The following is a 21755-nucleotide window of genomic DNA, read 5'->3' as shown; positions in this document are numbered from 1 at the left end:
TTCCTTTCTTGCCTCACAAAGAGGTCTTCATTGTCCTCTTTGTCGAGCTTATCATGCATAGCATTTTGGTAGCTAAACACACACACACACACACACACACACACACACACACAATCTCTTCACTCCCTTGTCTCCACCTACAGCAGTTCTTGCTTTCTTCTTCTTTTTCTTAATTTCTTAATGTTTATGTATTTTTGAGAGAGGGAGTGTGAACAGGGGAGGGACAGAATCCGAGGGACAGAACAGAGGGAGACACAGAATCCGAAGCAGGCTCTAGGCTCCGAGCTGTCTGCATAGAGCCCGACGTGGGGCTCGAACCCACAAGCAGCAAGATCATGACCTGAGCCAAAGTCAGACGCCCAACCTACTGAGCCACCCAGACGCTCCTACCTTCTTGCTCTTTTTCAAGTGAATCAAATGTGGCCCATTTTCAGACATTTGCCCTTGGATTATTTTTTGCTTGTACACTCTTTCCTAAGATGGCCATATGACTCAGCACTTTGCTTCATTTGGGTCTGTGCTCGTGCACCAAATTTTCACCTTGCCATCCAAAAGGGCAGCTGATGCTGCCCTTCCTCTTCTCCTCCTTCATTTTTCCTCATGGCACTTATCACTGCTGACATTATATTATGTATCTGATTGCTTATTTTCTATCTCATTCACCAGAATTTAAGTTACATGAGGATGGGTTCTCTGGTCAGTATTTTACTCTCCTTTCCTAGAATAGTGCTAGATATATAATAGGGGCCCATCAAATAATTGTCAAATAAACGTAACGATATTTTCTTGGATTGTACTCTCACGGTTTTGATGGTTTTTGCTTGTTTGTTTGTTTTGTTTTTTTACATTCAAGTCTATAGGATGGAGCCCTGGACTTAAGAGTTTCTGTGTCCTGTTCAGTACACAGCAAAAACATTGGTTCATATCCCATACTCAATGAAGACATTTAGAATTCAATTATATTAATCTACCCATCAATCTCCTTTTATTGAAAACAGATTTACTAGTGTCTATTTTGTACTGAGCCTTGTGTTTGACTTTTAGGAATTGAAAGATGATTTTAATGTCATTCTGCCTTCAAAGAGCTTAGTTCAGTAAATTGAAATAACAGTGCATTTTCCATGGTGACTCAGTACAACATATTCAAAATGCATACACATAGATGCAATGGAAACAATTTTTTAGTAAACAATGCTCTCTGATATTGTCTATTCTTTTACACTTTTCAAAAGTGCTGGTGGTAACTCCCTAAACTAATTTTATGATTCATCAATGGGTTACAACCCATGATGTAAAAAACACAACTATAATACAACTTAGTTGCTTTCCTTCATTGCATAAAGAATTGTGTAATAATTATTTTACAGACATTCCATGTCTATCTTCCCCACTATGATAATGATGGTTATTATGATACTATGGTGATTATGATACTATTATTCCTAATATCTTACCATTTATCAAACACTAAGTGCATATCATGGATTGTCTTGTTAAATCTTCATGACAAGACTTTGAGGTTAGGCTTAGTATTAGCCCCATCAAGCAGATGTGGAAAATGAGACCAGAGAGATTACACAGTCATTTTATCTAAAATATGATAGCTGGTGAGAGGTAGAGAGTTAGAATCTGTGTCCAGAGCCGTGTTCTCAACCACAACACCATGTTGATTCTCCTAGAGTCCCTGGTCTTAGGCAAAGACCACATCTGTTTTTACTCATTGTTTTATCGCCTGGTTTGAGAACCCCTGATTCCTCTGCTAGGCTCTTTCCCCCTTTTAGTGAAATCATCTCCCCATCTCACAGTGTGGTATAATGAAGAATATATCTGATCTTTGTGCCCAGTTCCTTGCACAGAGCTTTAAAAACTCTTGGAATCTCCTGAGTCAGAGTGTTTGCTGTGCCAATCAGGTGACAAATGGTAGATCCTTAGGTAGCTTTAGGATAGGATGTGGTCATCAGAAACACTTACTTTGTAATTAGAGGGTTGGAATTTTATCCACTCAACCTCTGAGTGGGGGTTCAGGGGCTTAGAGATTGAGTTCAAACAGGTGGCAAGTGAGTTGATATATAATGAAACTTTAATAAGAACTCTAATAAAAACTGGGGGCATCTGGGTGACTCAGTCAGTTAAGCCTCCGACTTTGTCTTAGGTCATGATCTCAAGGTTTGTGAGTTCAAGCCCCGCATCAGGCTCTATGCTGACAGCTCAGAGTCTGGAGCTTGCTTCAGATTCTGTGTCTTCCTCTCCCTTTGCCCCTCCCCCTGCTCATGCTCTGTCTCTCTATCTCTTAAAAAGAAATAAACATAAAAAAAACCAACAACTCTGGACACCACATTCGGTGGAATTTCCTGGTTGAGCACATTGGTGTGCTAGTTGGGTATCATGCACTGATTCTATGAGGAAGGGGAACAGAACGTCTTCACCCTCCCCAAGACCTTGCCTTATGCATATCTTCATTTGGCTAAACCTGATCTAAATACCTTATAATAATAATCCCTATAATCATAAATAAGCACTTGAAGTGTGTTCTGTGAGTCATTCTAGTGAATTATCAAAGCTTATATAAATTTGCTTATGGGAACCCCTGAATTTATGGACAGTCAGAAGGGTATGTGCCCCTGGCCCCCCCAAGAACAGTGGGTGTCTGAACAAGGCAATCCTGTGAAGGACTGAGCCCTTGTGGTATCTGACACTAATTCTGGGTGGCAGAGCTGAATTGCAGATTACCCTGTTGGGGTAGAAAAGGGGCATTTTGGGATTTGTACCTTGACAGGAAGGGGTGTGGGTAGCTTGGGATACCTGAACTTGAGGCTGGTGTCTGAAGTGGGCCCAATCTTGTGAAAGACTTTGCCCTTAACTGTGGGGTCCCTGGCAATGCTGGATAGTTAATGTCAGAATTGAACTGAATTGTAGGACACCCTGTAGGTGTTAGAGAATTGTCAGAACACTTATGGGAATCCATAGGGATCTCTGTGCTTGAAGTCCTCTCGTGGTATTATTAATACACCCCATCCACTGAGAAGCTCATTTTAAAGAAGTACTAATGATTAATGGGACTTAAATCCTGAAAACCACACCTTTCACAGAATAAATTACCACATAAAATTGCATTATGTTAGAAATCAGGACATTATTAAGTTATCCTTTGGGGAAGGAAGGTCTTGCCGGGGCCAGTGAACTCTGACTATGTAGGCACCAAGCGAAGAGCAGAGACTTTGGAATGGAGTAGACCTGAGCCAGTGCTGGACCTTCCACTTACTAGTTCTATGAACTGAACTCCCATTCAGTTAACCTTTCTGGGCCTCAATGTCCTCCCATCCACATCCACTGATGGTAGTTAAGTTTTAATAAACTTCATCATGTAATTATTTTCAAGAAACAGCTGACTCAGCATACCATCCATCCCATTTCAAGAGCTCTTGGGACAATCTAATAGATGGGTCCGGTGTCCTAATCACAGAGGTACACTGAAGCCTTTAATTCAGTCTGTGTCAATTCCAGGGTCGTCCAGTGACCCCTGGAACTCTCCCTCCTTCAAGAGGTCTCTCTGGTGAACAGGTCTCTCTGGTGAAGAAGATTTCTAAGGTACTTATGTCCTCAGATGCTCCTGCAGTGACCCTTGGGTGTTTCCCTCCCTAATACTTTATGTCCATCCAGCCCCAGGCAGGTAGCCACAGCTCTGTGCAGATAGGGACTGATTACCTGTAAACTCAGTGCTCATGGGCACCAACATCCGTCTGTTTTTCTAGGCAATTAGTCCTGATTTCCTTTCCCGTGCACTACAATCTTTTGTTCCTTCCCTTCCCAAATGAATGCAGCTCCCTGCCACCAGAATGTCCATTCCAACACCTCCTAGACTCTCCATCTGAACGCTAAAGTTTTTGCATCTTCTTTCTTTCTTTCTTTCTTTCTTTCTTTCTTTCTTTCTTTCTTTCTTTCTTTCTTTCTTTCTTTCTTTCTTTTTCACGGAGCCTCATACAATGTGTGGCCATGAGGTTTCTGTTTATTCTTCTCATTTTTATACCATCAGCAAAAGTGAGATACTGACATCTATTTTCCAGAGCTGTTAAGGACGAAATAAGAAAACATACATGAAGTGTGGCTTATTCCTGGAATCTGATAAATATTAATTTGCATTCTTGCTCTATCCCCACAGAGGCAAGAATGTATGTTCTTCTGGTACAATTTAAGTGCACTGGAGGTTGCTGGATTATTAGTGACTGACACACCCTCTCCTGCCATCTATTTTGTCACCACCCAGTTATATCCCAGAAAGTCCATGATTATTCTTCTCTCTGGAGGTGGCCTGGGATTTTCCATGCTGGTCTCTGTTGGGAAACTTCCATTGAGGGAGGTTTTTTACTCTGGAAGCTTGGATTCTGGGTTGATCCTCGTTGTTTTACATGAGCACTTTCCTCTCTGACTTCCAAAAGAGAAGAAGGAGATACCTTAGTTAGAGTTCTGCACTCAGAAAATCACCTCATTTCAGAAATGTTGAGAATATCTCCTACTACACTCTGCCCTACTGCTCAAGTCTGGGTGGAGAGCACTGAAGAAGGGGGCTGGGAGTTCCTCTGTGTCAACTCCATATACGCAACTGCAAGCAAGGTCAGTGCAATCCTACTGGCACTGAAGTGTGCTCAGAGGCCCTCTGCTACTTTTTGATCCAACATCTTGAGGCCCATTGTCCAAAAATGTCTCCTTTTTAGTGCCTCTGAAGGGGAAGAACTTAGCTCCTTTCCTGAGCTTAAACCATTAGGAGGTGGCAGAGTGGGAACAAGAACCCAGGGGGCTCTAGCACAGAACGTTAGAGCAGCGAAGGGTTTCAGAGACCAGAGATTCAATTGCCTTGTTTTCAGAAAATAAAACTGATTAGGGAGGTTATGAGACTTGCCCAGCCACATAAGAAGTCTACAATATGTTTTTGTCTGCTCTATTGGACGTTGTACAGGACCTAAAAGGCCAGCATGACCATTCAAGGCACCATGCACAGGCCAGGGGGCCAGCCATCAGACTTGTCACCTTGTGATCTTACCAGCCTTGTGACCTTCAATTTTACTGCTTCCATTGGTATTTCCTGTCATGTTTTCTAAGGGATTGTGAATGAGAATGTAAGCCCAGGGTGGTGTTACCTTTCATTGGTTTTCCAGCACATACGGTCTCTGTTCTCAGACCCCACAGATCTGCATATTGGACCTGCTGGCACCACCCCTTCCAGGCAGATTGGCAGCTATGTTTAGGGACGATGGTGAGGTGAAGAGAAAGAGTTGAAGTTAAGGTCTCAAGAGCTAAATACAAGTCCCAGCTGCATGGAGCATAGATTTACCAGCCAATTATTTGTTGTTTATCTGAAATTCAAATGTACCTGAGCATCTTGTGTTTTATCTGGCAATCCTAGTTGTGGGGAGCCTGGAAAATGAGAAGAGATGGAAACTATCTCAGCCCCCACATGGTCTGTACCACTGGGTTGTGATGTTTTCAAGCCTGACAGACTCTGAGATATGGTGAATGTCTAGAACACCCTGGATCACCCTGGGTTAGGATTCTGCAGCAACTCTAGAGAACTGCCATTTAACCTGCCTTTGGAACTGGATGGGGACTGGGTCCTGCTGGCTTATCTGGATGGACATCACTTTCACATTTTATAAGATAGAGTATTTGACTGGGTTGGGGGCCTAGCTGGGTGAGCCCCACATCATACTCAGCTCATGTGGCCTCCTTTGTCCCAAACTATTTACCATTTCTGGTCCAACCAGTCATATGCAGAGAGAAAAACCTTGCTGAGCTTCCATTGGGAAGAGATACTGATGGACACACTCCTCAGAAGGGGCCAACAGCCCTTTGTGAGCTATGGTGAAAATCCTTTCCTAAATGTCAGTTATCTGGAATCTCATGAGAAATGAAAGGAAGCATGATTTGAAAACACAGATCCCCATGTATATAATATAAGGTATTATTGTGTAGACCCCAAATCTAGAACCCAGAGCCTTCGGGTTTAGATGTCACATACGCTGCTGGGAGGTAGGAACACCCTAAAGTACGTTCATGGAGAACTGCCAGCCATCTCCACCACCATGTGAAGCTAGTCTCACTACAGGCCACTATTTTTAATCTGCTAGGTTATCCGATTTTTTAAAAGTCACTGTCACAGACTAAGTGTGCAGAGGTTAGATTTAGTTCCCATGTGGGCATTTGTTTTTAAAATCTAGAAAATTTACCTATGGTTTCCTTGTATATCTGCTCGTGGAACCATGAGATCTGGCAACATTTTCTTGAAGCAACACTTGACCAGAGGTAAGTAGTAGCTGCCTCTGTAAGCAGCTCTCACTTCCTTGTGTCCACTGCCCCCTTTCCCCCCCCCCCCCGCCCCACTCCTCAGTGCTTACACTCAGCTCATCTTACCTGTTCATACTCACTGCCTGGCTCCATTCTTGCCCTGCCTCAAAGTTACCCTCCACCTTATCTGACCAGAATGCTGAGTGCAAGCTGACCAGGTAGCTTCATTAATTTCTTCTTAGTCCAGCACAGTCATTTATTTGTTCATTCATTCAATGAGTAAACACTAAATGCCTACATGCACAGAACTATTCTGTGGACATACTTAAAGAGAACATTTAAGTATTATTGGTCCATGCCTTCAAGGAAAACACTGTTTAGTTGGGAGAATGGACAAGTTGAAAAACACAGTCCAGCATGATACCTAATTTAATGAAGTGCTTTATGGATTCAGGGGACAGCTGATCCCATAAGGGAGGGCAGGATGGTGAAGGGGGACTATTGGCCTTTCCAGAGAAGCAGGTTTGTACTTGGCCTAAAAGACAATTAGGACTAAGACTGGGGGAGAAGAAAGGCAGACTGTTCCAAGCTAGGGAAGAACAGATTGTGAAAGACAAGAGGTACTATTGCATATGCAGAGGAACAGGCCAGTGTGCTTGGAAGGGGATGAGCAAAGGGTTATGGAGGGGGCATTGACAGCAACAGTTACACATGAAGAAGCATGGGGAATGGGAGGGCAAGATCCATGGGGCAGCCTACGCAGCCACCAAGCAGGTGAAAGTCCTAAATCCATGGATGTTGAGGATACAGACCACAGGAACCAAAAGGGGATTGTCAGCAAGGGAAGGAGCTGGGGCATAGATGAGCACAGACTCAAGACCATGGATGTCATTCTTGGGGTCCTCTGTAGAGCAGCAGCCTCCGGTGGATAGAGCTAGATGAACCAGAGACAGACCTGGTTATTCCTCATCCCCAGCAGGGACATTGGATGACTCCTGATGGCTCTCAGCCCCAAGCAGAGAAGGGGAGCACACCTGAAAAAGTCAACCATGCCTCCATACCATTCTGCATTTTGGGAGCCTGATGCTTGGCTCAAGAGACTCAAAGTAAGATTAAAGTTTTAAACTGTGTTAGCTTACAACAACCAGAAGTGACTGAGACTTATACGTTCTGCACAAGATGCCATGAAAGGACCAGAAGAGAGTTTGATGGAGGCTGGTTGAAAGTAGTATTAGAAAAAAATAGAGTGTTTACATGTTTGGGCTCCAGTGGCTACAGATGGCCTAATATACTGGTTACACAAGATCGAACATGATTCATGACAATATGAAGGACTTATCTGAGTGGCTGAACCTGGTTCGGGGTCAGACAAAGAGGGCTGGCAGTGAGGGGAGTGAGAACAGCCACAGAAAGCCTGGGGCACATCGCCCCAGCTGGGTGCCTATAATCACAGGCATTTGCCCGTCAGCAGCTGAAGAAACAGCAGTGGAGTTCACAGACAATGGCCAGAGACAGGCAGCTGACCTCACCCAGGTGGGATTTCTGAGGACTGAGGCAATAAGCAAACAAAGACACAGAAAAACAGTGTAAGCAGGCAATGCTGGCACTCAATGGATTGGTGGGGGCAGACATACTTGCTCTGTCCACCTCATTGTCAGGACGTACCTGTCTGTGACAAGGCACATGTCCATGGGTATGTCTCCTTTCAAGTGCTGGCCAACCACTTTCTTATGTCCACAGTGACCGTGGCTATATACTGATCAGTGTGGCCATTATGTTTCTTTTTATTCCCAATTACTGTAAGTGAATTTCTGCAGAATCACCGAGCAGCGGAAAGATTTACAACAGATTAACTCCCATTTAGTTTAACAGAAATGTCTAAATGCATAAATCCAAGCTTGCCTTGAGCTCACATTTTTATCACTCCTTCTGGGCCAGGATCTTTTTTTTTCTCCTTTTCTTTCCTTCCTCAGCCCTTCTAGCTCCCCCTCCCACTCTGCTCTGCCTTTGGAATTGGCCTGGGTTCTGCAACTCTGTCAGACACTTTGCAAACCAGGAGATGAAAACTTCCAGAGAGCTGTGTAAAATATATTTATGGGTGTCTCTGCAAATACTCCTGTTTAGTCATAAACGAGTATAAATGAAGCATGACAAGCAATTTGCTGCATGGAAGCTGATATTAATGACTTCACATATTCACACTTACTTGCGTGATCAGATTTTTTTCTTTTGTTGAGTGACATATTCCGGTCCAAAGTGTCTCATATGAGGGATACCCCCTTCCTCCTATTAGGAGGAAAACATATTCCCAATAATTTGGGGAATCTGGACATTCATCAGCCCTTTCGTTTTCTTCCATGGCTGCTCTCTTTGGAGCCATTATGCCCAGGAGGGACTGGTCCAAAGCAAACCTTACCATAAAGTTACAAAGTATTCAGGCCATTATTTAGGGGACAAAGGCCAGGATGATAAGACATAAGATGGAATTTTAAAGATAATTCATGCCATGTGTTCATCTACACTGAGACAAGGGGATCTCTGAGCTGGGGGAGAGGGTGGCGAGGGAAGAGGGCTCGGAGCCAGGTATGGATGGCCCTGCCTTTAACCTGTGGTCCCTGGCGAGTAGGGAGAGTCTGGAGAACTGAGAGATACTTGGCTTCATTGGGACTAGACAGGCGGGAGGTGGCAGCCTCACAGCGCAGGGCTCTGCACTGCATCCTGGTGGGATGAGGGATGAAGGGTTTTTGGACAGGGAAGCAATCCAGATCAAGATCCCCCAGGACTTTTCTGTTCTTAAGTCTATATTAAGCATTAGAAGGGGGTTAGTGAGGCAATGAGGTTCGGGGATGACTGATGGATTTGAGGCTGGAGACAGAGGATCAGCGAGGAGCTCTTGACACAATCCATTCATGAAGCCATGGGGGGCTGGAATGGGGCATGGCAATGGGAATGGCCCTGAGCCAATGTGAAGGCCACCTGGTCTGTGTGTCTGAGACACATGTGTGACATGAGGATGGCATAGGGGTGTCTCATCGCTGCAAACTTCTCCCAGATTCTGAATCATCCCTCGAGCCACCAGCCTGAGGGTATTCTTTCTCTCCTACAGTCCATTAGTCGCTCGACCTGAAACACAAATGCCTTACGGAATAATCATTACTATGAGGGTTTGGACTTGACTCTATAATTCCATGATCAAAACAGACCTTGCAGAACAAAATCCAAATTGTTAGCTTCACTCCTGAGGCCCTGAGGATTTCATAGCAACAGGAAACAAGAATCCCATGAATTATTTCCTCCTCAAGAGAGACCCCTCCCCCCGCAAGCTATTTTGTAACAGTTCTAAGAGAAGGGGATAAAACAAAACTTCTCTTGAGGTGGTCAAAAATAAAATTAATTCCTATTCTCAGGATGAGAATGGAAATTTCTCTCACTGAGCCCAGAGGCTGCTCGGCTTCTCTGGCCACATGTTGACCACAGCATGCATCCGCCCAGGCCCCTCGTGCACACCACACGGTACCCTGTCCTGCTGCTTTGATTCTCACAGAGGTGAGCCTTCCCCACCACAGCCCGTCTCAGGCCCGGGGCAGACCAGCTGCTGAGGGGAAGCTGATTTTGCACAGTCTTGAATGTGATGGTTACAACAGGGTGGATGAGAGGTGACAGGGATTTTCTGGAAGAACGTGTGCTGTGAGAGAGGGAGGAAGACCAGGGCTTCCACTTTCTGCTTCAGTTAGGCTTATGACAACTCCAACGTGGACAAAGAAAAGTTCTAGATGTATTCCGCCTAACAGCCAGACTTCTCAGTGGCTTAAGAGGTGTATGAACTACAGTCTGTAGCCCTCATGGCCAATCACAATGACTTGAGACATGGCATATGCTCTCATGTGCCTTCTCTTGTAACATGAACTTTGTAGATCGTGTTTTCTTGGTTATCTAGACATAAGTGTTTTCATTATTAAAAATATATACATATATAATATGTATTATATACTAGTAATATATATATATATATATATATATATATATATATATATATATATTGTTGTAAACATATATATATGGTCTTGCCTTGCAATTATTTGCGTGGATGCTTTGTTTCCATACTAGACTATAACCTGCACCAAGACAAGGATCATGGCGTATTAATTTTTGCTACCCCTCACAGCTTCTGAAAGCATCATGTAGAAGCACAGCATCTAACCGCATGGATCAGAACACAGATGTGAGGCAGAGAGATCTGCATCTTCCTCTGGTTTTATCCCCTCGCAGAAATGGGAAGTTGTGCATACTTATTGAGAAAGTGAGGATACCAGATAGCTACATTATAGCATCAGGCCTTATCATCAGGATGAAATGACACGATGAGAAGTGAATGAGTTAACATATGGAGCTTAATTATTGATCCAACTATGTTCAGCCTAAAGTCATGATTTCCTAGTGGCAAATAGTCAAGAATCTCTAGGGATGAGGTGAGATAGTGATGGGGAACGGACAAGAAATGTTAACTCCACAACCACGCAAACTGGTGTCCTATTTTGAATTTGTCACTTTCTACTCATAACTTCCTCAGCATCACCGTTTCTGTATTTATCTACCACAACTGGGTGCATTATACACCCAAGAATGTACCTAACAAAGGTCCCTATCAAAGAAGGGATCACACGGGTAACTGTCTGCTGAGTTTTCACCTGCTTCTTGTTTCCATGCTATACAATTTGTCTGCGAAGATCTAGGCTTGCTTGTCTTCTTACCTCCTGGCATTGGTCACACACATATAGTTACTGTTACTTGGTCACACACATATAGTTACTAATATGACACTGTTGGTCATATTAGAAGGTAAGCTCCTTGAGAGTAGTAATTTTTGCCTGATGGGTTTACCAATGTGTCCCCAGCACTTAGAACAATGTCTGACTTTTTTAGGTGTTTAGTAAACATTAAATGAATGAATGATCAAAAACGAATGAGTGCCTGGACAGTCATCACCCAATCCTAGCAGTTCTCTCCGATGCTAACGCAGCTTGGGCTGCTAAAATGAATAAAGCTCCACTGTCCAATGTGATTGCCTCTTGCAGTTGAGTTAATTCAATACCCGAGGCATCTCCTGGCGATTATGTCAAAACACCTAGTTTCCTAGGCGGAGAGGCAAGGCTCATAAATCTGCTCAACACATTCTCTCCCTCTTTAACAACAAAAAAATTCATTTTGAGGTAAAATGTCCTGAAGGGCCGTCAGTAATATGCATCACTAAAACAGAGAGGGTCAAACATGTCACCTCAACACTGGGAGGCATATTTCATGGCTAGTTAGTGTCAAACATGATCTCATTTGTCAACAAAGCACTGGGAAAAATAAACAAAACTAGGCAGGCACCATGCAACGGGCTCGCTTTTTAACCAGGGGAAGGATTGTGTTTACAGAAGGAAGACTCTGGTTTAGTGGTGGGTGTGTTTATCACTCCCTGTCAATGGGAATTCAATAGGACATGTGCTCAGACCCTGCTTGAGATATCACGAAGCTAACAACTCATTAGTAGGCTCTTTCTAGTGATAATAAATGATTACACTTCCATTACTCTTACACAAATACCACAACAAGTATAGAAAACACGTATTTTCAAAGGCGTTATATATATTTTTGTCTCATACATAATTGGAAAAAAAATAACCTGTGAATTATGCTAGGAAATTTGTTACTGATCTTATTTTACAGAAAGTTTAAGGTCTAAGAGGATAGATCCAGTACTCACAGAATGAGTATTTGTTTTTAAAGAAAGGGAAACAAGTGAGTAGAAGACAAAAACTTTATTTTTACTACCTGGTAGGGCAGGCTAATCTACCTTTTTCTTCATTTAAAAGTTTCATGCTGCTCTTAAGCATGTTTGTTTTGTAAGAATGTCAGGAATCGAATTTCACAGAAAATTTTGTTGGGCTTTTTAAATTAGCCTTGGACTTATAGATTAATTTGGATGATATTATTTTCAAAATCTCTCATTTGTTTTAATATTTTACAGTTTCTTTTGTTAAACTCTAATTCATATAAAAATAATTTTGATACAAAGACTGAAGGACCCATCTTCCATTACTTTCCAGAAGGTGAACTATTTGTCCAAACGTGACTTATTGAGTTATTCCTCTTTTCCCAACTACTTTGACCTAGCACTATACCTCATACTAAATTTTAACTTATTTTGAACTCTCCATTTCCGTTTCATGGATGTCTGTCTTCTGTTCTTCTGCCAATATTAAACTTACAGTTACTACACCTTGTAATAATCATCTTCTTCTGAATTACTCTGGGTATACTTTTGTGTTTACTTTTCTCTATAAACTGTTGAATTAGCTTGTCTCCTACTACCTCTCCTTCCCTTTGAAAATGTCAATATCATCATAAGATACATTGCAGATTTATAGAGTTTTGACAGTTTTATAGATTTGTATAGATTTATTTATAGCCTCTTGATAGCCTTTTAGTATTGACTTTTCCCCTCAAAAATAGAGAATGTTTTTCCATTTATTAAGACATTTTTTGTTATAAGTCTCACTAGCAATTATAATTTTTCTTCATAGAGCCCTAGATATTCCTTGTTAATGCTTATATTTTTTATTCTTTGTTGCTATTGTAACTACAGTATTTTTCTCATTATGTTTTCTAAGTGGTTGATATTTTTTATAGTGGTGAGCTATTGAATTTTATATGTTGATTTTATAACCAACCACTTTACTGGGTTCTTTTTTAGTTCTTAATTGCCTTCAGCTAGCTCTCTTGGGTTTTCTAGATATGCTCTATTATTTTTGGCAAATGACAATAATTTTGACTCTTTTCCAGTTTTATGTTTCCTATTTCTTTCTCTTGCCTACTTGTACAGGCCAGGACCTCTGGAATGATAATAGAAATAGTGAGGAGAATGGCCAATCTTGTTTTACTCCTCATTTTAATAGGGGTGCTTTTAGTGTTTCATCACAAAGCTTAATGCTGGCTTTTGGCTTAATCTATTGGTACTTTATTAAGAGCTTTATTTTCACTTTAAAATCCAGAATGGGTATTGAATTTTATTGAATTTTCTTTTGTCCAGTAGCTATAGAAGCTATGTATACCTTTCCTGCTACTAAGATATATATTGTGCAAAGCATTTGGTGGCTATATATTCCTGTATTAATGTCCTGCAGGATTGTTTGTTAATACATTATTTGGGACATTTACAATGACATTTATTAGTGAGTTTTGTCTATGTCATATATCATTCTGTCACTGTGCTATTTTTTGTCACATGTTCATATCCATAGTATGATGGTTTTGTAAATATTATTTGGGAACTTTCTGCCTTCATTTCTGGGAAAAAAAAACTGAAAGCACTTAGATGATCTATTAGGTAAAGCATGGATAGAATTCATCTGGAACCTGTGACATCTGGTGTCATTTATCACACTCCTTTGTACCCTGTCTTTCCTATAAATTTATGCTCAAATCTAGAGACGTTATTAAATTTACATTTAATTTTATTTTTAAAACACTACTTCGTTAGAGTTGCAAGCTACTTCCTTTAGTAATGTCTGGTTTTCTCTCTTTTCATGATATTGGTAGCCATTGGTAATAATTGTCTAGATCCGTTGATTAATTGGGGATTCCAGTTGTTGATATCCCTACTCTATCATTTCTTATTTGATGGGATATTTGTATAAACAGAAAATGTATTTTATCAATATTTGATTATTTTGAGATGTAGTTCATATAGTAAAGGGAGGAGGGCTGTTTAATTCTAGGCTGCTTTTTTTTTTAAAAAAATTAAGTCACCTTAGGTCTGAAGTGGTATCTCATTGTGGTTTCCATTTGAATTCCCTAATGACTAATGATGTCAGGCATATTTTCATGGGTGTATTGGCTTTAGGTATTATCATCTTTGAAGATACTTCAGTTGAAATGATTGTTAGTTGGGCTATCTGTTTTTTGTTATTGAGTTATAAGAGTTCTTTAGAGACAAGTCATTTCATATACATATACACATATGATTTAAAATATTTGCTCCTATTTTGTGTGACATACTTTTAAGGTTCTTGAGTCACAAAAGTTTTTTTTCTAATTTTTTAATGTTTATTTTTATTTTTGATTATAATTCGTTATTTGAGAGAGAGAGAGAGAGAGCATGAGTGGGGGAGGAGCAGAGATAGAGGGAGACACAGAATCCAAAACAGGTTCCAGGCTCTGAGCTGTCTGCACAGAGCCTGATCTGGGGCTCAAACCCAGGAACCATGAGATCATGACCTGAGCCGAAGTCAGATGCTTAACCAGTTGAGCCACCCATGCGCCCCAGAATCACAACAGTTTTTAGTTTTAATGAAGTCTAATTATCTCTTTTCCTTGGATGCTTATTTTTGGTGTCACATCTAAGAAGTCATTGCCTAACCCAGCACCATGACAACCTTGTGTTTTCTACCAGCAACTTAAAAAGTTTCAGCTTTTACATTTAAGTCTGTGGCTCATTTTAAATCACACACAAGTAAGTGACATGGGGAAGGGGTCCATTTTTGTTCTTTTGCATGTGGATATTCAGTTGTCCTCTCACCATTTATTGAAAAGACTCCAATGTCCACATTGAATTGTCTTGGCATGTATGTAAAAAATAAATTGACCATAAATAAAAGGGTTTATTTTTGGACTCTCCATTCTATTGCATTCATTGATCTATATATTTGTCCTTATGCAAGGATCATACTGTCTTGACTACTGTAGCTTTGAAAACAGGCAATGTGAATCTTCCAAATTTATTACTCTTTTTTCAGGATTGTTTTTGACTGTCTTAGTCCCCTGAATTTCCATATAAATTTTAAGATCAGTTTGTCAATTTCTTCAAAATGACTGATTGGGGTTTTGATAGGAATTGTACTGAATCTGTAGATGAATCTGCAGAATATTACCACCTTAACAATATTACTGTCTTCTGCTCCATGAACATAAGAAGCCATTCTCTTTCTTTAGATCTTTTAAATTTCTTTCAATGTTCTGTGACATTCAATATACAAGTCTTGCACTTACTTTTAAAGAATTATTCCTAGGTATTTTATTCTTTTGGATGTTATTGCAAATGGAATTGGTTTATTTGCTAATATATAGAAGTATAAGTGATTTTTATATATTGATCTTATATCCTTTAACCTTAATGAACTTGTTAATTCCAATAACGTTTTAGTAACTGTCTTAGGATTTTTTATGCATAGGATCATGGTTTCTGTAAAGAAATTAGCCTTTGTTCTTTTTTTCCAACTTGTTTTTTTTAAAGTTTATTTTTCTTGCTTTAAGTGTCTTGAATAGAGTCTCAGTGCATTGCTGAATAGAAGTGGCAGAAGTGGATATCCCTCTTTTTTTCCTGATCTTAGTGGGAAAGCATTCAGTCTTTGTCCATTAAATATGATGTTAGCTGTGGACTTTACTAGACACTGTGTATTAGGTTGAGGAAGTTTCCTTCTGTTCTAGCTTCTTACATGTTTTTATCAATAAAATGTTTTTCTATTTTTTCAAATGCCTTTTTTATGTATCAATTGAGATGATCATTGGGTTTTAGTCCTTTATTAATATTGTGTATTTTGGGGTGTTTTTAAAATTTTTTTAATTAAAAAAAGTTAGAGACAGGAAGAGTGTTTGTGAACAGGGGAGAGGGGCAGAAGGAGAGAAAGAGAGATCCCCAACCAGGCTCCACACTCAGCACAGAGCCTGTTGTGGAGCTCGATCCCACCACCCTGGGATCATGACCTGAACTGAAATCAAGAGTTGGACACTCAACTGACTGAGCCACCCAGACGCCTCATATTTTGGGGTGTTAATCCAACTTTGAATTCTTGAGATAAATCTGAGATGGTCATCATGTGAAATTCTCTTTTATGTTGCTGGATTCAGTTTGCTAGTAATTTGTAGTTTTGTATCTATAGCCATAAAAAATATTAGTCTGTGGTTCTCTTGTGATGTCTTTATCTGGCTGTTATATGAGAATAATACTGACTTCATAAAAAAATTAGAAAGGGCTCTCCCTTCTTTTACTTTATGAAGAGTTAGTGAACTATTAGTTTTCATAATTGTTTAAATGTCAGGTAAAATTCATTAAAAGTGGCTTGTTCACCATATGGGCTTGTGTTTTTCCTGCAGGAAGTTATTAAGTTACTAATTCAATCTCTCTACTCCTTAGTGTTCATAGTTTTTATTTACTCTTGAGTCAGTTTCACTAGTTTGTTTACTTTTTTTTTTTACTTTTTTTTTTTTAACGTTTATTTATTTTTGAGACAGAGAGAGACAGAGCATGAACGGGGGAGGGGCAGAGAGAGAGGGAGACATAGAATCGGAAGCAGGCTCCAGGCTCTGAGCCATCAGCCCAGAGCCCGATGCGTGGCTCGAACTCACAGACCGCGAGATCGTGACCTGAGCTGAAGTCGGACGCTTAACCGACTGAGCCACCCAGGCGCCCCTAGTTTGTTTACTTTTTAGGAAGTTGTTCATGTTATTTAAGTTTACTTGTTGGTATACAGTTGTTTGTGGTATTGCCTTAGAATTCTATTTCCTTAAATACCTATTTGTCTTCTCCCATTTGCCGAGGGGCTCTGTGTAAGAAGGCACACCTTCAGACTCTAGGAAGTTTACAGAACAGACTTGGCTCTCACCTCCTCCATGTTCAGGGCTTCGTGTTCAGCCAGAAGAGAGTCGATCTCTCACCAGCTTTTTCCTGGACATGTGCACAGCCTGGTGCATGAACACAGACTGATCTCCAGGAATATGTCAGAGCTTTTCAAGCTTTCTATGGTTATTTTATTCTATGCCATTTCCTGTTATTTTCCTGGCTAGGCTCTTGCCTGCCACGAGAAAACCAAGTCATGGTCTTAGGTGGTTGCAATGCTGTCCAGAGATTGATGTCACTTTGGTAATAACCTAAAGGTTAGGCTTTGTCCCCCTGTTGAGCTGAGCTCTGAGTTGAATTGAATAGCCACTCCGCCTGGGAATAAAGATTTTCCTGGCAGCTGGAAGTTCGGACAACACATTCTTTGTGCTCTGAAGATGGTGCTTTTAATGGAATTTAAGAAGTCAGTTGTCTAGGTTGGCCGCAAGAATACTGGTATGAAGAGATATGGTATAACCCCAAGTTAAAAGGCCACATATCCCACTATGTTACTGGGGTTCAGTAGTTTCTCCTAGATAAATGATTTTCAACGATTTTCAAATAGCTTTGGTTAATTTCCAGAGTTCTAAAATGGCTAATGGTTAATTTTGCTTTGCCAAATTATTTTCATTGTGTGTGTGTGTGTGCGTGTGTGTGTGTGTGTGAAAGCAGTTCACTGAGGTCATCACTCCACTATTCTTGTCAATCGCACCCACTTAATTTTTCCCACTCCCACTTATTTTTGATATTTAAATTAAATACTCATTTTCAAAGCATATTGTTAGTACAGACTCCTTATTCATATTCCTTACACTCCCATATGTATTCCTTATGATCATGAGTTACATCCTTGGGAAAACATGTATTTTATTTTACTTTACTTTATTTTATTTTATTTTATTTATTTTATTTTATTTTTTATTTTTTTATTTTATTAGTAGTATTATTTATTTTAGAGAGAAAAAGAGCACAAGTGGGGAAGAGGGGCAGAGGGAAAGAGAGAGAGAGAGAGAGAGAGAGAGAGAGAGAGAGAGAGAATTTCAAGCAGCCTCTATGCTCAGCACGGAGCCCTACAAGAGGCTTGATCTCACAACCCTGGGATCATGACCTGAGCCGAAGTCAAGTGTTGGTTGCTTAACAGACTAAGCCACCCAGGCACCCTGAAAACATGTATTTTATATTCAAAACCTGTCTTAATGTCGTAATTTCAGTCACTTATCTTGTCTGAAGCTCATTCTTTAGATTCTTCAGGAAAGAATCATGAAAGCAATATTTCCTATGTTCTTGTATAAAAACAAAACTGTGACTTTTGTGCTTGAATAACAGTTTGAATGAATATCAACATGTTCACTTATATTCTATTTCCTTAAATATCCTGTGATACAAAATGTTGCTATCAAAAAATCTAAATGCCACACAAGTTTCTTTCCCTTGTAAACTATTTGGCCATTTGCCAAAAGATGCTCTCTTTTTTTGGTTACAATAAATTTAATTCAATATGTCTTAGTGTTTATTGTTCTGGGCATATTTCCACGAGTATGAGCTGTGCTCTTCTACTTTGTAGATTCAAGTAATATTTTAATTTAGAAAAGTTTTCTTGAATCATATTTTTAGTATTTGTTCTATACATTGCTCCTTTTTTCTCCTTTGGGAATGCCACATTCAGGTATGCTGGATTTCTCTAGCCTCTTCTCAATATCTATTATTTTGTCTTGAATTCTTTTTGTCTCTATTTCATTTTTGAAAAAACTTTAATTTCCTGTATCACAAATCATGATCTGTAATGCTTGTTTATCTTGTTCTTATATTCTTTTTGTGACTTATTCATTTATTAAATTATGTGTTTCTCTTTTTTATAACTTTAAATTATATCACCTCTGTTTTTAAATCGGCCTTTGTTGAATCACTTACTTTTTTTTTCTTTTAGCATTTTCTAATTGTAATTTATGCTGCCTTTGCTTGCTATCTACCTCCCTCTTAATTTCTCTTGGTTCATTTTGTAGACACATCTTCCTGGGGTTGTTTTCATTACATTAAATTTCCTATACTTTTGGAGAGAGAAATGCATCAGGATAACTTTTACAGCTTTATTTTTCTGGAAATCCCATTTCTGTAGTTTCGCAAAGAGAAAAAGGTATAGTTCCATGCTGTTTGAGATAGTTACATGCTGTTCTCTGCTTCTATTCCTAATTATATTTGAATATTTTTTTATTTGTTTCTTTAAAAAATTTTTTTTAATGTTTTTATTTATTTTTGAGACAGAGAGAGACGGAGCATGAGCAGGGGAGGGGCCGAGAGAGGGGGAGACACAGAATCTGAAGCAGGCTCCAGGCTCAGAGCTGTCAGCACAGAGCCCAATGTGGGGCTTGCACTCATAAACCGTGAGATCATGACCTGAGCTGAAGTTGGACGCTTAATTGACTGAGCCACCCAAACGCCCCTATTTGTTTCCATTTTAAATGTAGGCTCTGTCCCCAGTAGTTTCTCCTAATGGATTAGGTCCAGAGATTGATCCTGATATGGTTTTGGTTTTCTGTAGGACTGATATTGAGCAGCATCAAGGCTCTCTGTCAGCAATCTGACTTGACACTTCGGGGTTTCCTCCAAGTTTGGCTGCTTTTCTCAGTAGGGTTGTCATCTTTGACACTGAATATTTTTGTCAGTTTGGGAGTTTGGTTGTTCTCATGGTCATGATAAGCCCTGTTGTCTTTCTGCATATAGATCTTAGAGGCATTGGTGGTTTTTCCTTGCTCTTATTTTCGGAACTGTAGGATAACTTCTCGCCAGATTTTATCCTATACGTTGTCTGTATATTTTTATTTAGCTTGTTTTGGCTACTGTGTGTGTGTGTGTGTGTGTGTGTGTGTGTGTGTTAGAGGAATCAAAGAAATTATAAAACTCTATTGCCATTCCCAACATCTTCCTGGAACCTTAATATAATTATATTTTACAATCCACTCTTTGTATTATTTTGATGTTTTATAGTTTTTTTTTTATCAGAGATCTTGTATCTTTTTTTTTTTTTGAGTTCGTGCTTCATAGAGACCACATAATATTTCTTTGATTTCGTAGAGAGCTAGTGATCACAGTTTGAATCATGTAGATTGTGTAATATATTGGGTAAATTCATTAATTGTCCAGGTAGTGTTTTCTTCTCTTTTTCTTTTTTTTTTTACTTTGGATATTTTAAATTGGTGTGCTGATGTTTTCTTTTAAATTTAAATTCTCACTAATATCTTAAAGGCTGTGGAGAAAGGAGACAGTGGAGACAAGTAAGACAAGTAAGTCTTAATGGATTAACATTTTGAAAAGTTAAGAAGATACTAGAAATATTTATTACAAAAATTCAGCAATTTGAGGGACACTTGCTTATTCCTAAAGTTCATCTGCCTTCAAGCGTGCTTCTTCTGTGGAATAATTATAAAGTGCTAAGAAAAGGGATTGTGTGTGTGTGTGTGTGTTTGACTGTGTATGCAGTTTAATCCAGACGTCTCTTGACTTAACAAAGATCCAATAGCTACAGAGCTTTTTACCACCCACAATGCTTCCTCCATCATTCCATGTCAATAGTGATTCCCCCCACCACCCAAATATCTGGTACCTTCTTTTCTAGCATCACATAATTTGCCATTCCATAGTGTCAAACAGAGTTCAGGGATGTTCCTCTAGTTTGTTGGGTTACTTAATCTTTTTTGTTTTTATTGTTTCAACTCAAAGGGGAATTATTATTTTGTTCCTTGGGGTATGAAATATATTTTCAAAATTTCTAATCCTTTTTTTAAAGTAATCTCTACTCCCAGTGTAGGGCTTGCACTCACCACCAGGACATCAAAAGTCACATGCTCAACCGAGTGAGCCAGCCAGGAACCCCTAGACTTCTAATCCTTTTATATACTTGAAGACACAATATTTTCATTAGATCACCTGTATCATCCCGGACAAATATTTACAGTATTTGGCACGCTTTCTTCACATATTATACATTGCATTTTAGGTACTTCTTATTTTAATTGTAATTACCTTTAATTGCTGCTTTTCTTGCTTCCAAGTGTGTTTCTAAGAAGATATCTTTATTCTGCCATCTTGAACCAGGCTTTTCTGAACATGTTCCACAAATAATGTTTCACTGTCAACACTAATGTTGGCTTTAGCAGGTGTAGGAATCCTTAGGATTTTTTTTTCCTGTGGTGGTTTTTATTGCCATGGATAGAATAGTGAACATATAAGATCTGTATGCCCTTTCTATGAATTTCTTTCTACTTTTTAAAATAAATTCGATGCATTTTTTTCTCTTTCACTGCTAAAGAAAACTAGTCTTCTAGATTTAATCCAGCTTTTCTTTTATTAATTCAATCACATATTGAGACCTTATAGGTACAAAGCACTAGTCTAAGTGACTGACAAGAAAGTCCTTATCTTCATGGACCTTCATTCTAGTGAGGGATTAAAACTATCCAGATAAACCTACATGATTTCCATAGCTCCACTGGTAAAGGCTTCTTAAACTGCCCACATTCCCTACTTGCAAAATCTATTATTCCGTCTTCGAACTTTAGTCTTACGAGGGTTTTATTTACAAAGATACCAGTTTTCCTGATTGATTATAAATAATGCTGAACATTTTATAAAGCAGCTCTCAGAAACAGATTGAATGTGTCAGCGCTCTCAGGTAACATAATTTAAACTTATATCAGAATATAGATTTAAAAGTATTTATACCGAATGCAAGTCTTTCTTTTTTTGAAGAAATAACAAAGAGAATGAAGCAAGTTGTGTAATATAGGCCACTTGGCATTTAGCTCAAAAGAACATTTTACAACCTGATTGAAGATAAATC

Source organism: Neofelis nebulosa, chromosome 2, assembly GCF_028018385.1.
Source record: "Neofelis nebulosa isolate mNeoNeb1 chromosome 2, mNeoNeb1.pri, whole genome shotgun sequence".
Classification (NCBI taxonomy): Eukaryota; Metazoa; Chordata; class Mammalia; order Carnivora; family Felidae; genus Neofelis; species Neofelis nebulosa.
This window is presented reverse-complemented; position numbering follows the sequence as displayed.